General features: G+C 35.7%; 1 protein-coding gene across 4 annotated transcripts in view; it reads right to left on the reverse strand.

Annotated features, from left to right (window-relative positions):
* Positions 1-2360, reverse strand: part of LOC115222431 — a 36733-nt gene extending 34373 nt beyond the window's left edge. For 3 of the 4 annotated variants that reach the window (XM_029792651.2, XM_029792643.2, XM_029792635.2), the window contains exon 1: positions 2230-2360. The gene's annotated coding sequence lies outside the window, so the exon portion shown is untranslated. The remainder of the gene's footprint in view (positions 1-2229) is intronic. The other variant, XM_029792633.2, reaches the window with a different exon arrangement.
* Positions 2361-15470: the final 13110 nt, after the last annotated feature.

A 15470-nucleotide genomic window follows, 5' to 3' on the forward strand; every position in this document is an offset into this window, starting at 1 on the left:
ATACATACATACATGCATACATACATTCATACATGGCGATGAAAGAACTGCAACGAACTTTGCCAAGATTTCCGGAAGATCTTGAGATTGGTAAAGGAAATGAGGCAAAACCATAAATGATTCATGCGTAATTCCACGATAAGTCTGGTCTAAATGTTTACAAGGCAGTGGAAGCCGCTAAATGAACCCAAAAGCCAGGCGTTTGTCATTTTACAACAATAGGCAAAGTCTTGTTGAGAGAGATATTTTAACATTTCCGTTTACCTTACTGCACACTTAAGACTCGACACAAACTATAACAACAGCAGATGAAGAATGCTGAGTAAAAATCAACAGCGGAACTATTACAGATAGAATTATTGTGAAATAATATTACTGAAAGGATAAAAAAATAATTGAAATTAAAGGTTGTGGAATTTTGGCTGCTTCACCTATAATTAATGGTATATAGCAAATTGGTACAGAGTATCACTATTCCATACGGACAATATCACTATCGAAATTATGTACTAAAACCTCACTCAGATATCAAAAATTTCGGAGCAAGGTGTAAACTTGATTCTAAAACGCTACAACGCATATCACTTAAGAATGTCGTTTTGTACTCTGCCTATTTTAGGTCTCTTTCTGAAAATACACGCACGCTCTCGCATGCATACATACACACACACAACACACACACTAACACACACACAAACAAACATATAAACACATACATGCATACTTATATATACATAAAGAGAACAGAAATGGTGTCTAAAATTTGCGACAGCTGACTCGGTAGAATTTTATTGATGTATCCAGGGATTACATAAGATACAATCTACCATGTTCAGGAAAAGTTTTACACAGGTATATATATATATATATATATATATATATATATATATTATATATATATATATATATATATGAAGGGAAAGTTTACGAAAATAAACAAAAGACGAAGGCAGGTGGTGTACAAACAAACAGATGTATTAGTATAGCGCCCAGGAATAGAAAAAGTCTTTTACGTTTCGAGCCTACGCTCTTCTACAGAAACATACACAGAAAAAAACAAGGAGAGTGAAAAGGAGCGAAAAAAAAATATATACATATATAGTGTATTTAGGGTTGGTCATGTTACCGGTTTAGCCAATAAAAACACACGCACTATATATTTGGTGTTAATTTGCTTCAGCCTTATTTATTTTTTTTACATTAATCTTTTTTGTGTGTCTCCTTACTAACGATGGCTGATCGTTAGTAATGAAAGACACAAAAAAAGAAAGAAGAAAGCAAAGGACCACTGATGAGTTCACAGAAGTGTGACGAAAGAACTATGGCCGAAATAAGATTAAGATTAATGTAAAAAATAAATAAAGCTGAAGTAAATTAAAACCAAATATATAGTGCGTGTGATTTTATTGGCTAAACTGGCAACATGACCATACCTAAATACAAAAACATCTGTTTCAACACACGATTTCACATCAAGAATCTTGCAAAACAAATATAAAATATATATATATCATATCATATCATATCATATCATGTTGTTCTGCATTGCTCAACACTCCCTTCATCAGAGACCACAATCCGATCCGGAGAATTTCTGTCAGTGACTCTCTTTCGAGCAATACCAAGCAGCACTATTAATACTAAAACATCATGGAGCATGTTTTAATGACATTGCAACACATTCTTACTTCTGACGACTATGTTGCTATTACCACAAACTTTGAACTGTTGCAAAGATATAAACTATTCTGTAGTAAGTAAGTATTTATAATCTGCTATTCCATTCCTTTATTCTTTTGTTGACATTTCTCATAACCGTGGCGACACATACTGTCATTCTTTCCGTCACAGACCACCGACAACTCATCTATTCTGCCACCATTGCACTCATCTATTTTCATACATCATACTGTTCGACTAAATTCTATGCCCTCGGTAATCTAAGCCTGAAAGACACGGGCATCTATTAGAGAGCTGCGAAAGTTGTATGGACCCGAATCAAAGTGTTTTAAATAATACATGTAACATCTATTAAATTCGATGAGTGCCTTCCTCTTTCGTTTGTCCTTTCACTTGTAAATATAGATTGTGTATGTGTGTGTGTTTGTGTGTACATGAGGTACGAAGTGCCTGATTTCCTATTACAAGTATAATCCAAGGAAAGTTTAGAAATAAGGATTTTATATTTTGAGATTGCAGTCTAACTGATCAAGGAAAATTTAAACTTACCTAAGTGATTTGAGTCGTACTTGGAAGCGCAGATACCAGTAATGACTGAATAATTTCCGGAAAGCTTCAAATCATATATAAGCACACGCATTCATAACTTACTCTGCCTGTCTTTGCTTATTTTTTCTTCCTCTCTCTTCCAACCTACCAGATTGTTTCTTTTCTGGCATAATTACACACACGCACACACACACACACACACACACACACACACACACACACACACACACACATATATATATATATATATATAATACATACATATATATATATACATGTATATATATATATATAATACATGTATATATATATATATGTGTGTGTATGTGTCTGTATAGATACATGTATATGTACATATATCTATAGCTATATCTATACATATACATAAGCATGCATACATACATACATACATACATACATACATATATACATATATATATATATATAGAGAGAGAGGGGGGTTGGGGGAGATACAGATATATACTTACCTCCCTTCCTACATACATGCATCCATAATAGATACATACATATATACATACATGCATACATACGTATACAAATGTGAGATGTGAAAATTTGCTTCGGTATTTTAAAGTAATGGACATCAAAGAGATATTTAAGAGGGACACTTCTGTCAATAAATCAACTAGAAAACATCATAACAATGAAACCATAAATATTTACAGTCATCATAACAAGCTATTGTTTATTTAAATATTATAATATCTGTGCAGCCTACTTACGCCATTTTTGCATTCATAGTATTTTCGACTGATGTGCAACGGATCAGGAAATGTAATTTTATCTTCAGAAAGTGATAGTGAAAGGTTTTCAACCATCATTGCCAATGTGTGTGTACATGCCTGCGTGTATGTGTATGTCTGTATATATATATGTATTATGTATATGTATACACTTACACACACAACATACACACACGCACACACACATATACATATACATACATACATACAGACAGGCATACATATATCTATCTATCTATTTATATATATATATATATATATATAATATATATATATTATATATATATATATATATATATTATATATAGAGGGCATTATACATACATGCCAGAAGGCATTATACATACATGCCACACGCTAAGAGGGACAATTAGTCATTTCTACCAAAAATATTACTAATCCCACCGAATGCAATTTTTCAAAGTAAGACAATGTCTTACTTTGAAAAATTGCATTCGGTGGGATTAGTAATATTTTTGGTAGAAATGACTAATTGTCCCTCTTAGCGTGTGGCATGTATGTATAATGCCTTCTGGCATGTATGTATAATGCCCTCTATATATAAATTAATATGTTCAATAAGAAATAATTATTTTCGAAATTTTTTCTCTTGTGAGGTTTTCACGCTATCTACCTGACAATTTCTTGTTAAGTTTTCCTTATTAAGTAGTTGTCCTTAATTGCTATATATATATATATATATATATATATATACATACATATTATTTTTTCTTCCTCTCTCTTCCAACCTACCAGATTGTTTACATATATATATATATATATATATATATATATATATAAAACTTACTTGGAAAAGGATGCATGGCGTTCGATCATATAATAATATAAATAATATATAATTATATATAAATATATGCATATGTACCTACATCTATATGTATATATATACATGCATAAATGGGTACAGAACATCAAAAAACGTTGAACACAATGAGAAACGAAAACATAAAAACAATAACATAGAAAACGAACTTTTTTTTCGAACAACGAAAAAAACAGAGAAACGAGACATACAACATAAAGAACATTCCCCTTCTTCAGTTGTCCCTGTTTCATCTACTCTGCGTTTTGAAGGCAACGTCGTTGAAACAGTCCTTCCCGCAAAGCAAATTAAATAAAATTTGGGATTTTTTGCGGAGGGTGAGAGTGGTAAGAAGAACAGAACAGTGAGAACAAGACAGTAAAAATAAACGATGAGGGCTGTTAAGCCAAGACGATAGAAAAACTATTATGAACGCGAGGAGGACGAGCTTACGAGAGGAGACAAGTATAAGCACGTGTTGTTTTTAGGAAGGAAATGGGCAGAAAGATAGATTCCCTTTTGTCACGTGTCAGCGACGAGAGAGTCAAGGAGGAAGAGCAAGAGAGAGGGTACGGTGAAGAGGAGAGGAGAAGAATAGGGAAGGGTGGGAGAGAGAACCAGAAAGGATGAAGAACAAGAGAGGAAGAGAGATAGACAGAGCAGAGAAGAGATTGTAAAGATAGAAGAGTGCGCATCGTAATTTTTAAGATGAAACTTACTTGGAAAAGGATGCGTGGTGTTCGATCATATAATAATATAAAAAATATATAATTATATATAAATATATGCATATATACATATATATATATACATACCTACATATATATCTATATATATGTGCATATATGGGTAGAGGACATTAAAAAACGTTGAACACAATGAGAAACAAAAACATAGAAAACGAACTTCTTTTCGAACAAAAAACAAACAAACAGAGAAATAAGACATGTAACATAAAGAATATTCCACTTCATCAATATATATATATACAATTTAAAATTAGGATAAAATATTTATAAGAAATTATCAAGTAGTTAGCGTGAAAACCCTCATATGGAAAACTTTATTAATTATTCCCTTTGAATACATTTATTTATATTAAGGTCATTACTATACATAAATGCCTCACGCTTGGAGGAATTCTTAATGCCAAAACTACCATAGTAAATGTTTATTATGGTAGTTTTGACTTTAAGAGTCCCTCATAACGTGAGGCATTTATGTATAGTAATGCCCTTTATATAAATAAATATATATACATATACATACATACATAATCATATATATATATATATATATTTACATATATCAGTAATAATAAAAGGTAAAATTAATTAATTAACTAGTAATTAATAATTCCACCAAGTAGAATTCGGCATGAAAAAGGACCATTTTTCGGTAAACTTAAACAATAGTTTATAATTACGAGTATAATTATAATTAGGGTTCAGCAAAGATTTGCTTTACCACAGACCGAAGTTTAGAAATAGCAGCCAAAGAACCTTAGCTATTTCTTCTACTATAAGAAGAGACTTCTGGACAAAACAAAATACTCGAAATAACCCACGCAGAGAGGAAAAATAACGAAATTCACTCGGTATTTGATTACGTGTGGGCGCGTTCCGGAATTAGATCGGTATGAAGAATGTAAAGATCATACATCACCCAAACATTTTCCTCTTCAGCACAGGATTCCACGATATTAAATTTGAGAGCACTAGAAAAATTGAACATACCTATCCAATTCAAAACTATCAGACAGATCACATTCAACGTCCAGTACCGACGAATTGAAAACATACGAATGGGGTTCCTCATCTTCCCTCGCCCATCCACGTGTGATGTCGAGTATAGTTTATTATCAATAATAATAAAGGGTAAAATTAATTAATTAACTAGTAATTAATAATTCCACCAAGTAGAATTCGGCATGAACACACACACACACACACACACTATAAATTAAAAGCAGCGCTAGTATTGTAAACATTAATTGACCGCATATACTTAATGTACCGATGTAATTCAGGTACGTGGTGTTGATAAGCCTCAAAAATGGCAAAATATCGGTATCCACCACTCCTGAACGAGATTGGGGCGAGTAGTCTCGCCTGTCTAGGACTTGCAGGTGTTTTAACGCCCATTGCTATGAGGGAGTCCTCCCCAAAGTGCTATGCAACAGTGAGACAATAAACAAGCAAAACACATTCACTGAGTATAAGCGGTCGCTAACGTGTGTGTATATGTGTGTATATATGTGTGTGTGTGTGTATGTATATATATATATGCGTGTGTGTGTATGTGTGTGTGTAAATTCTTTAAAGTATTTCAGCTTTATAACTACGGTCATGCTGGGGCACCACCGTTGGCTGTGCTACACCATTACTTGAAACTCCTCTTATATGTGCTGCCATAATCTGTTTCCTGTCGTAAGGTAGACTCATCCGGAATCCTTGACACGAGGAGATCCAATTCTGGTTTCAAGACACCTACATGTGTGTGTATTATATATATATATATATATATATCAAACATTATACTATAGGATATGGATTCAGAGGATCCGGTAGCTATCACAGAAAGCTCCTCTAACGGACTAGGATGCACTGTTTCACGTCAGTTAGAGTACTAGAGAGAAGTTCAGAGAATTGACCATCCTTAACGTTAACAAAATACAGGAAGGGATAAAAATGAGGAAGTAGAGTAATTAAAAATAGCTAACGTAAATATATAAAAATAAGTATATATAAAATTTACATATATATATACACATAGACAAACATATATTCCCACACATACTAACACAAGGAAACACACACACACGCACATACACACACGCGCACATGCACACACACATACACACATAATGTAACATAATATAGTATAAATGAATTAAAGAGATAGCAGATATCAGGTGATATAGAGATTAAACAAAGAAAGAGTACTGAAAAAATGGAAGCTTCAAATAGGGTTAGAAGGTCATAAGACCATACATAAAAACGTAGGGATCTAAAATTTTAGTCTTATTTTCTAAATACATCTCAGAATACATTATAACCCGGTGCACTGTAACAAAACCGAAACCGGGCATATACTTATGTATAAAGCACAAGCACAAATACCCCCACCATCACTACCAAAAAAGTACAACCACACTCACACAACCATATTATCTTTTGTTCCCTTGTGTATACATATAGACCACATTCGCCTCCACATGAGCTTATGTGTACATATATTATATATATGATATGTATACTTCACTAAAGTGGACGAAGGTCCTAATCAGCATTCGTATTCCTAGAAGTAAAAGTCAAAACAACTCAATAGCCACAAAAGCATTATCTTAATGAGCTGACAAAAGAGAAAAGGTCTCTACGGTCACAGACAGAGCCAGATCACTGATGATTTTACATTTTGATGCTTAACGCACCTTAACGCTCATCAGTGGCTCTCATTGCGCCTTGTTAGCTGATAAGATTTCCGTTCAAATCATACGCAGAGGAGTGGCTATGTGTTAAAAAGCTTGCTTCCCAATCACATGGTTCCGAGTTCAATTCAGCTGCATGGAACCTTGAGCGAGTGTCTTCTACTATAGCTTCAGGCCGACCAAAGCTTTGTCAAGGATTTGGTAGACGGAAACTGAATGAAGTTCGTCGTGTATATATATGTGTGTGTGTGTGTGTGATTTCCCCCCCCCACCACCAACTGCCTGAAACAAGTAAAAACGTAATGAGTGAAAGAGTATACATAAATGCATACACATCTACACATACACACATAGAATATATTATATATTATACCTATTTGTATATTCAATATATATTATATATATATATATTATATATATATATATATATTATATATATATATATATATTATATATATATATATACATATCTATACACATATATATGAATATATATACGTATGTATATATATATATATATATACGTATGTATATACATATATATATATATATATATAATATATATATACGTATGTATATACATATATAAATATATATATACGTAGGTATACGCATACACACACACACAATCATATATATATATATATAAATATATATATATATACGTAAGTATATATATATATATATAATATATATATACGTATGTATATATATATATATAATATATATATATATATATATATAAATATATATATATATATACGTATGTATATATGTATGTATATATCTATATATGTGTGAATGAAAGTGTATGTGTGTGTGTGTGTATGTAAATGTCGAACGAAGGGAATGAGTGCTCAACAACACATTGGTGGATATAACTTCTTTATTTGTCAATTGAGGCTACCATTGGTTTCATGTTAAGAAAATTTGGAAAATATCCTGCTATCTTAATTTTTCAGGCCGATTACGTGGAGAAAGGTATTCGACTCAATTGTGGAAAACAGCCTTCCTTGAATTTGTCATTAGGGTAAATTTTGTGATTAATTTGTTTGTATTATTTCGCATTATTTTGTTTTTGTTCTGGGCATGGTGTTCTTAAACTTGTTTGCTGAAATAGTTCGTCATTGGAGTATATTTCTTCTTTGTGTGAAGCTCGTGTGCTATGTGTGTTCCCGTTTAGGAAAGGGGCTATCCTGGTAGGGCAACCCTCGCGTGAAGGGGCTCTATGAAATATTTGAGTGTAAAATATTGACTATATATGCAGGGAGAAAAAGGTTTCATTTCTAATGTTTAGGACGTTAGTTGTTGATTGTATGTTTAATTTTTCAGTAATAGAGAGTTGACATTTGGTACCCCATCCTCTGTATTTTTTGCCTTTAGCAATGATTGTCTATTCTATCTGGGGGTTGCTTATTCCACCTTCTTTCAATGTCCGTATCACATTTGACATGAATGCCGCATGTTTTTGATCTGGATGACGCCAAATGGTTTATATATATATATGTGTGTGGGGGGTGTATACATACACACACATTATACGATATTGTATTATTTTATATATTATATTGTGTTATATTATATTATATTATATTATATTAAATTATATTATATTGAATTGTATTATATTATAGAACGAATCATCAAGAAGAAACAGTTAATGTTCCTAGATGAAGATGACTTACTGAACGGCGCACAGCATCGCTTCGGCCCAGGAAGAAGCTACCTCACACAACTCCTACGACAGTATGACTGGGTTTTGAAACAGCTGCTTAACCATGCAGATGTCTATGTGATATATCTTGATTATACAAAGGCCTTTGATAATGTAGGTCATGGCATGGTAATTCACAAGCTGCGAGACCGTGACATAGCTGGAAACCGTGTGAGTGACTGCATGACTTCTCAAAAGATAGAAGTTGCTGCCAAAGGTGCCCTCTCTGAGAAAACACAACTTCTAAGTGGTGTCCCACAGGAAAATTATCTTGGGGCTATTACTATTTATAACAGCTCTCTAAGACATTCCCACGGTCACCCTGACAGCCACTTTCGCAAGCTACGCCGATGATACAAAATTATCATAAGCAATAAAAAATCCAGACGATGTTGCAAGCTTAGAGCGGGACCTGATTACAATATACAAGTGGGCAGAAATAAACTACATGCATTTTAATGCTGGAAAATTTCAAGCACTGCTCTATCAGCTCAAAAGAATGTACTACAGCCTGCATATACAGGGCTCGAAGGCACCGCAGTATCAGAATCATGAGCAGTGAGACACTTGGGGACCAGTATGCGCAATGATGAATCATTTCATAAGCACACTACCAAGATGGTAGTAAAGTACAGACAACTTGCAGAATGGATACCAAGGTCCCTCGAGACAAGAGACTAAGGGCTTATGTTATCCTTGTGGAAGATCTTGTTCTCAGGCACCTGGAATAATGCTGTCAGCTATGGTTTTCTCATGGTGCCATATTAACAGCAGGGCTTGAAGCGGTCCAAACCAACTACACTAAAAAGGTCTGTAACAGTGCAGGAGATGAACTACAGAGAGAGACGCAAAAACTACGACTTTACTCCCTGGAGCGAAGATTCAACATATATTTAATAATCTATATAGGGAAAATTCTGGAAAGGCTAGCACTTAATTTTGGCATTGAGGTTTATTCAACTGCCCGAACTGGACGCCTTTGTATTGTACTCTTTCTAAATCCAGGAACAGGTACTGAAACAGCTTAGGTTTTAAAGGCCCACAGCTCTTCAATGCCCTGCCGCGAAAATTAAGAAATTTACACACTATAGATGTGGATATCTTCAAAAAGGTACTGGAAATCCTCATCTCGTCCATACCGGATGAACCAGCGGTCCGGTATGAGATACAGATGAGGGCATCCGTATCAAACGGCCTCATACACCAGAAAGGTCAACAGACAAGGCAAAAGCACATAGAGGAATGATGCTATGAAATACCATCATCCTCAAGAAATCAGCCAAAGAATAATCCTGTCCAAGGTGTGCCTGTTCGCGCCTCTAGAGATTGCTGAAGTTTCATCTCTATATAGGCCAAAGCGGGCCGAACAAAATGCTTAGCAGTATTTCGTGCGTCTTTACTTTCTAAGTTCATATTCTGCCGAAGTCGACTTTACCTTTTATCCTTTCAGGATCGATAAAACCAGTAGCAGTTAATCACTGGCGCTGATGATATCGAAATCCCTCCCACCAAATTGTTAGTGAGTTACTTTGATTATGAACATCAACGCCTCTAATTTTGAACCGTACTTCATAGATTTTCTGGCAAAATTTAGAATTTTGTTTGATAATATTATTTATGGCATTAAGGAGGCGAGCTGGCAGAATCCTTAGAACGCCGGACAAAATACTTCGCGGCATTTCATCCGTTTTTACGTTCTGTGTTCAAATTCTACCGAGGTCAATTTTGCCTTCCATCCTTTCGGGAATCGATAAAATTAGTATCAGTTGAGTACTCGGGGTCAATACACAAAACTTACTCCCATCCCCGAAATTGCTGGCCTTGTGTCAAAATTTGAAAATAGTATTGTTTAAAGCATTAAGCCGGCGAGCTGGCGTAATTGTTAGCATACTGGGCAAAATGCATAGTCCATCTTTATGTCCTGGGTTCAAATTCCGCCGCGGTCGACTTTGCCTTTCATAATTTTGGAGTCGATAAATAAGTACCAGCTGATCACTGGGGTCGATGTAAACGATTTACCCCTGCCTTGAAATTGCTGGCCTTGTACCCTCTTAATTGAGTGAAACCTAAGCTGTTTTACCTCGTCATACCCAACGTGCAAACAAATATTTTTTTGCTAAAAATGTCAACAATTTTCTCTTTGAAGTATAGTGGGGAATAGTGGGAGGTAGTCATGCTTGTTGTACTAGCATTAACGCTGAGTCAGTCATTTGCTTTGGAGCTTTTGCTTATCAAAGCAAAAAATGTCCACCTCTCCCAGTCACCCCCACGAAACAGCAGGGCATCGTTGCTTTGACAGTTACTGAGGACGAAAAGTGGCGAGAGGTTTTGTAACAGCAACAACCTGTCGATCAGTAATTACAACAACAATAACAACATTCAGTGTGAAGAGAAAGTTATTAAAAACACCAAAACCAAAGGCAGAAATAAGAACAGCAACAGTGACGACGACGACGACGATGATGACGACTACAACAACAACATCAACAAGACCAAACGTTGAAGTAATAAGAGCAATGACATGCAAAACGGCAACAACAATGCAATCACTTCAACCACCACCACCCCACCGCTTCCACTGCAGCTGCTCGCTACCACCAGCAATAGTAATAATAATCTTTTCTACACTAGGCACGAGGCCCGAAATTTTGGGGCAGGGGGCCAGTTGATTAGATCGACCTCAGTACGTAACTGGGACTTAATTTATCTACCCCGAAAAGATGAAAGGCAAAGTCGACCTCGGCGGAATTTGAACTCACAACGTAAAGACAAATGAAATACCTATCTCTTTACTACCCACAAGGGGCTAAACACAGGGGGAACAAACAAGTACAGACAAACGGATTAAGTCGATTACATCGACCCCAGTGCGTAACTGGTACTATATTTATCGACCCCGAAAGGATGACAGGCAAAGTCGACCTCGGCGGAATTTGAACTCAGAACGTAACGGCAGACGAAATACGGCTACGCATTTCGCCCGGCGTGCGAACGTTTCTGCCAGCTCGCCGCTTTACAGCAGATACACAAGAAAGGTGAGCGGTAATGTCACTCTGGTGAAGGAGCTCGGGTAGAAATGCACGTCCATGAGAAAAAGTATTCGCTGGTTTTATGCAAGTAAAACTATTTTGTTACTCGCAGCAGAAAATATGAGTGGTTGGAGATTAGCGACCTCTTTAAGGTCAACACTGAGAGTCGACCCTCTCCTGTTAAGAGAGAGAACTTTATTCCTTTTCTGTCAAACATGGGACGGTAGCTAATAAAAGTGCCATTGGTGGCTATACTGCCATAAATAAGCACCACTTGGCCTGTGACAGCTGTTTTGAGTGACGAAGATATCTCAACGATCCAGAAAGCCCATAGGAAGTGAAGACATCGGTTTGGGGATGATGATCTTCATCTATTCGGTTCAAAATTTAAGAAAACACCTCTAAATCATCTGTGAATTGATCGAACAGCCAAGCAACAGTAAGCTGTTTGTAGTAGAATTCGTTTTTGTTCCAACACTCTTTACCTACTATACTTCAATGACCTCTTTCACAACCTTACATCATCCCTCCACAACCTCACACCATAAACCAAACCCACACCAATACTAAGAACCGGTGTCTTGAAACTTACCTTCGCCGAAGAGATTCCAAAGGTTGTCTTTTTCCTTGACAAAAGAATACACAAGTCTGCATCTTAATTGAAGTAAATGATGATTGCCTACTTATAAGGTGATTCTGAACAATTTTTTATTCGGAACAATTTTTTTATTCGGAACAATATTTTAAAATTCTGAACAATATTTTTAGTTTTAGATTATCACGTACAGATTTTGCACAAATGGCTGTCAAAAATATGATTTTTCTTGATCTTCATTCCCTTTGGTGGCAGACTTTTAGATAAAAGTATGATGAAATTAAGAACAAATGACTATAATAACAATAAAAAGAGATATGAATAATGTATTAACTAAATATATTTTTTTAATGCACTTACCATGGCTTTAAAGCAATTTTACTCCTTTTCAAACTTCCTTTTCTTTGGTTTCATTCCAGCTTTTGGTAGTTGATTGCAGTCTCTCTTTAGGGTTTAGGCAGTAATCCGCTATCATGTTTGCATTCCACATCCCCTCCTCGCACCTCCCCTCCAGTCCTTTAATGATCTGGTGAAATCTCTCGATTGCCAAGGTTCTCCGGGAAATAGTCGAGTTGTAAGTGAATGAAGTACATTTTAACACTCATGTTACACCCAATTTTTTTAAGTTTAGCAACTATGAGTTTGTAATTTGAACACTTATTGTTTCCCCAAAAGTTCTCGACAACACACCTGAAGTTCACCATGCCTGTTTTTGAGATTCCGACTTGGATTCCTCAGAATATGGGTCTTTCATTAGTATACAAATGTCAGGACCAACAAATATTCCTACTTTAATTTTCTTACTAGTTATATTTGGGAATGTTTTTCAGAGATACTGCAAACACGATCCAACGAACAGTTTCATCAAATCCAGTTTGATGTGTAAAATTGATAACAGTACTTTTGTAGGTTCAACCAAGGGCGCATGCAGAATGTTTTTGGATCCAAGTAACAAACTTCTCCTTTGTGGCCAGTCGTTAATCATTCAGTGCTTTTCTTTAGTTCCGTTGTCCCGTTCACATAAGAATCATGGCATGTTTTTGTAGCCTACCTACTGGCCTAAAAGCACACCTACAATTTTGAAATCTACACAAAATTGTCAGTGGTATTCTGCATACTTAATATTTAATAAAATTATGTTTTTGCATTTTCATACGTCTCCTTTAGTTGTACAGAATGCGCCACTGGAATAGATACTTATTTCTATTGTGTAGCAAAACAGACTTCAAACTCCTTTTGGAAGAATCAATGAATAGCCTCCATTTGGAGGGATTGCTCCCCATCTCAAAACAGTTTAACAGGTTTAGAATATTACAGCAAAACACCATTGATATATCCTCAGCAAAGAATGGTAACAATTCGTATTCCCCTTGAGGCTGCTAAGAGAAGAGGGTTCCTGGTAACAAAAGCTTTTACATTTTTAGCCTAGAACCAGGAAGTTCTGCTTCATCCTTTGGTAGATTCAAATCTCACATCAAATCATTGAGTTTTTCCTGTGTTCATAACTGAGGAAATTCGACTTCTTCATGAGTGTGGCTTTCAATTTCTCCTTCACATTTATCATCTTCATCACTATCTGATGTAATATTCTCCAAAACAAGTTGGGGTGAGGAAGAAATAGAATGTCCACCCCATGTGCAATTGGCCGTATAGCCGCAGGAATACTATGATACATTATCGTATGTTTGTTTTTTGCACTCTATCCATCAACTTAAGTAATGCATCAACATGGCTATTCCGCTCCCGCCTCACTACTGGTGTTCTAAAGGGCATTTCTTTATTCTTACCGGTTTTTCTGAGTCTCAGCCCTTCGAAACAAGTGTGTCATACTTTGTGAAGCCCAAGGTTTGTCTCCATCACCGAGTTTAACACCAAAATAAGTGAACTATAGATTTTTCACAAGATCAGTTATATTTTGTCGCTGCTTAATGTCAACATATCTGCCACAAATGGAGCAGAATATGTCTGGATTGTTCACGCACGTCTATATGCATTCATTTTAAATGGAGTTTATACGTAAATATCACCAATGACTAACCTTTGGAGCTGCTAAAACAACACTATAGCCTCAGTTGGCAATCGTGTACACAGTTTTCCAAGGTCACGTCGTTTGTCAGAATAGCAAACAACTTTAATAAACTTTATATTGGCTGCTGTTCTAACTTTACCAATATTAGATCAGCATTGATTTATAGCAATCTATTTCTTTTGGAAAATAAATCAGATAATCATTGTCATCTGATTTTTTGATACCATAATACAAAAAAAAAGCTTTATTATAGAATAACTAGATGTGATGGAGAAAAACTAATAACAGATCTCAACACCAGCGTAAAACATTGCATTAAAAGTTTATTTGAACATAAAACTTTATGCATACTTGTGATATCATCACGCTACGTCCCCTTAATCATGAGCAGCACAAGAGTAGAGCCCTCATAACGGCTCTAAATGTTGGGTGTAACTATCACGGAGGTCCTCTCCAGCCGAAAACTCGTTTTTAACATAGCTGGGACCGCAATGGCAAAAAATGTCCTTTTTTTCAGTACTAGAAAATGCCTCAGCTTTCAACGATTGTTGACACTCTACAAAACACAGACGAAACCTCCATAGCATTATTCTCTCACATTTAGAACGAGGTCATTGCTACACACACAGACATCCACGCATGCAACCAGGAAAGGATCATCCAACTGACTGACATAAAGCCACTCACAGAGATGCTCCAGCCTCTTGCTCATAGGCACTCTGTCCCACTTCACTATAATGGTATTTCTCCTCAGAGCTGGCTGAATAATACCACCTGTACAGACGTCTGAAAATTACCCATCCCTCCTCCTCTCAGGATTCTTTTTGGATCCATGTATCCCCAGACTTCGCATTCAG

Source organism: Octopus sinensis, linkage group LG2, assembly GCF_006345805.1.
Source record: "Octopus sinensis linkage group LG2, ASM634580v1, whole genome shotgun sequence".
Lineage (NCBI taxonomy): Eukaryota > Metazoa > Mollusca > Cephalopoda > Octopoda > Octopodidae > Octopus > Octopus sinensis.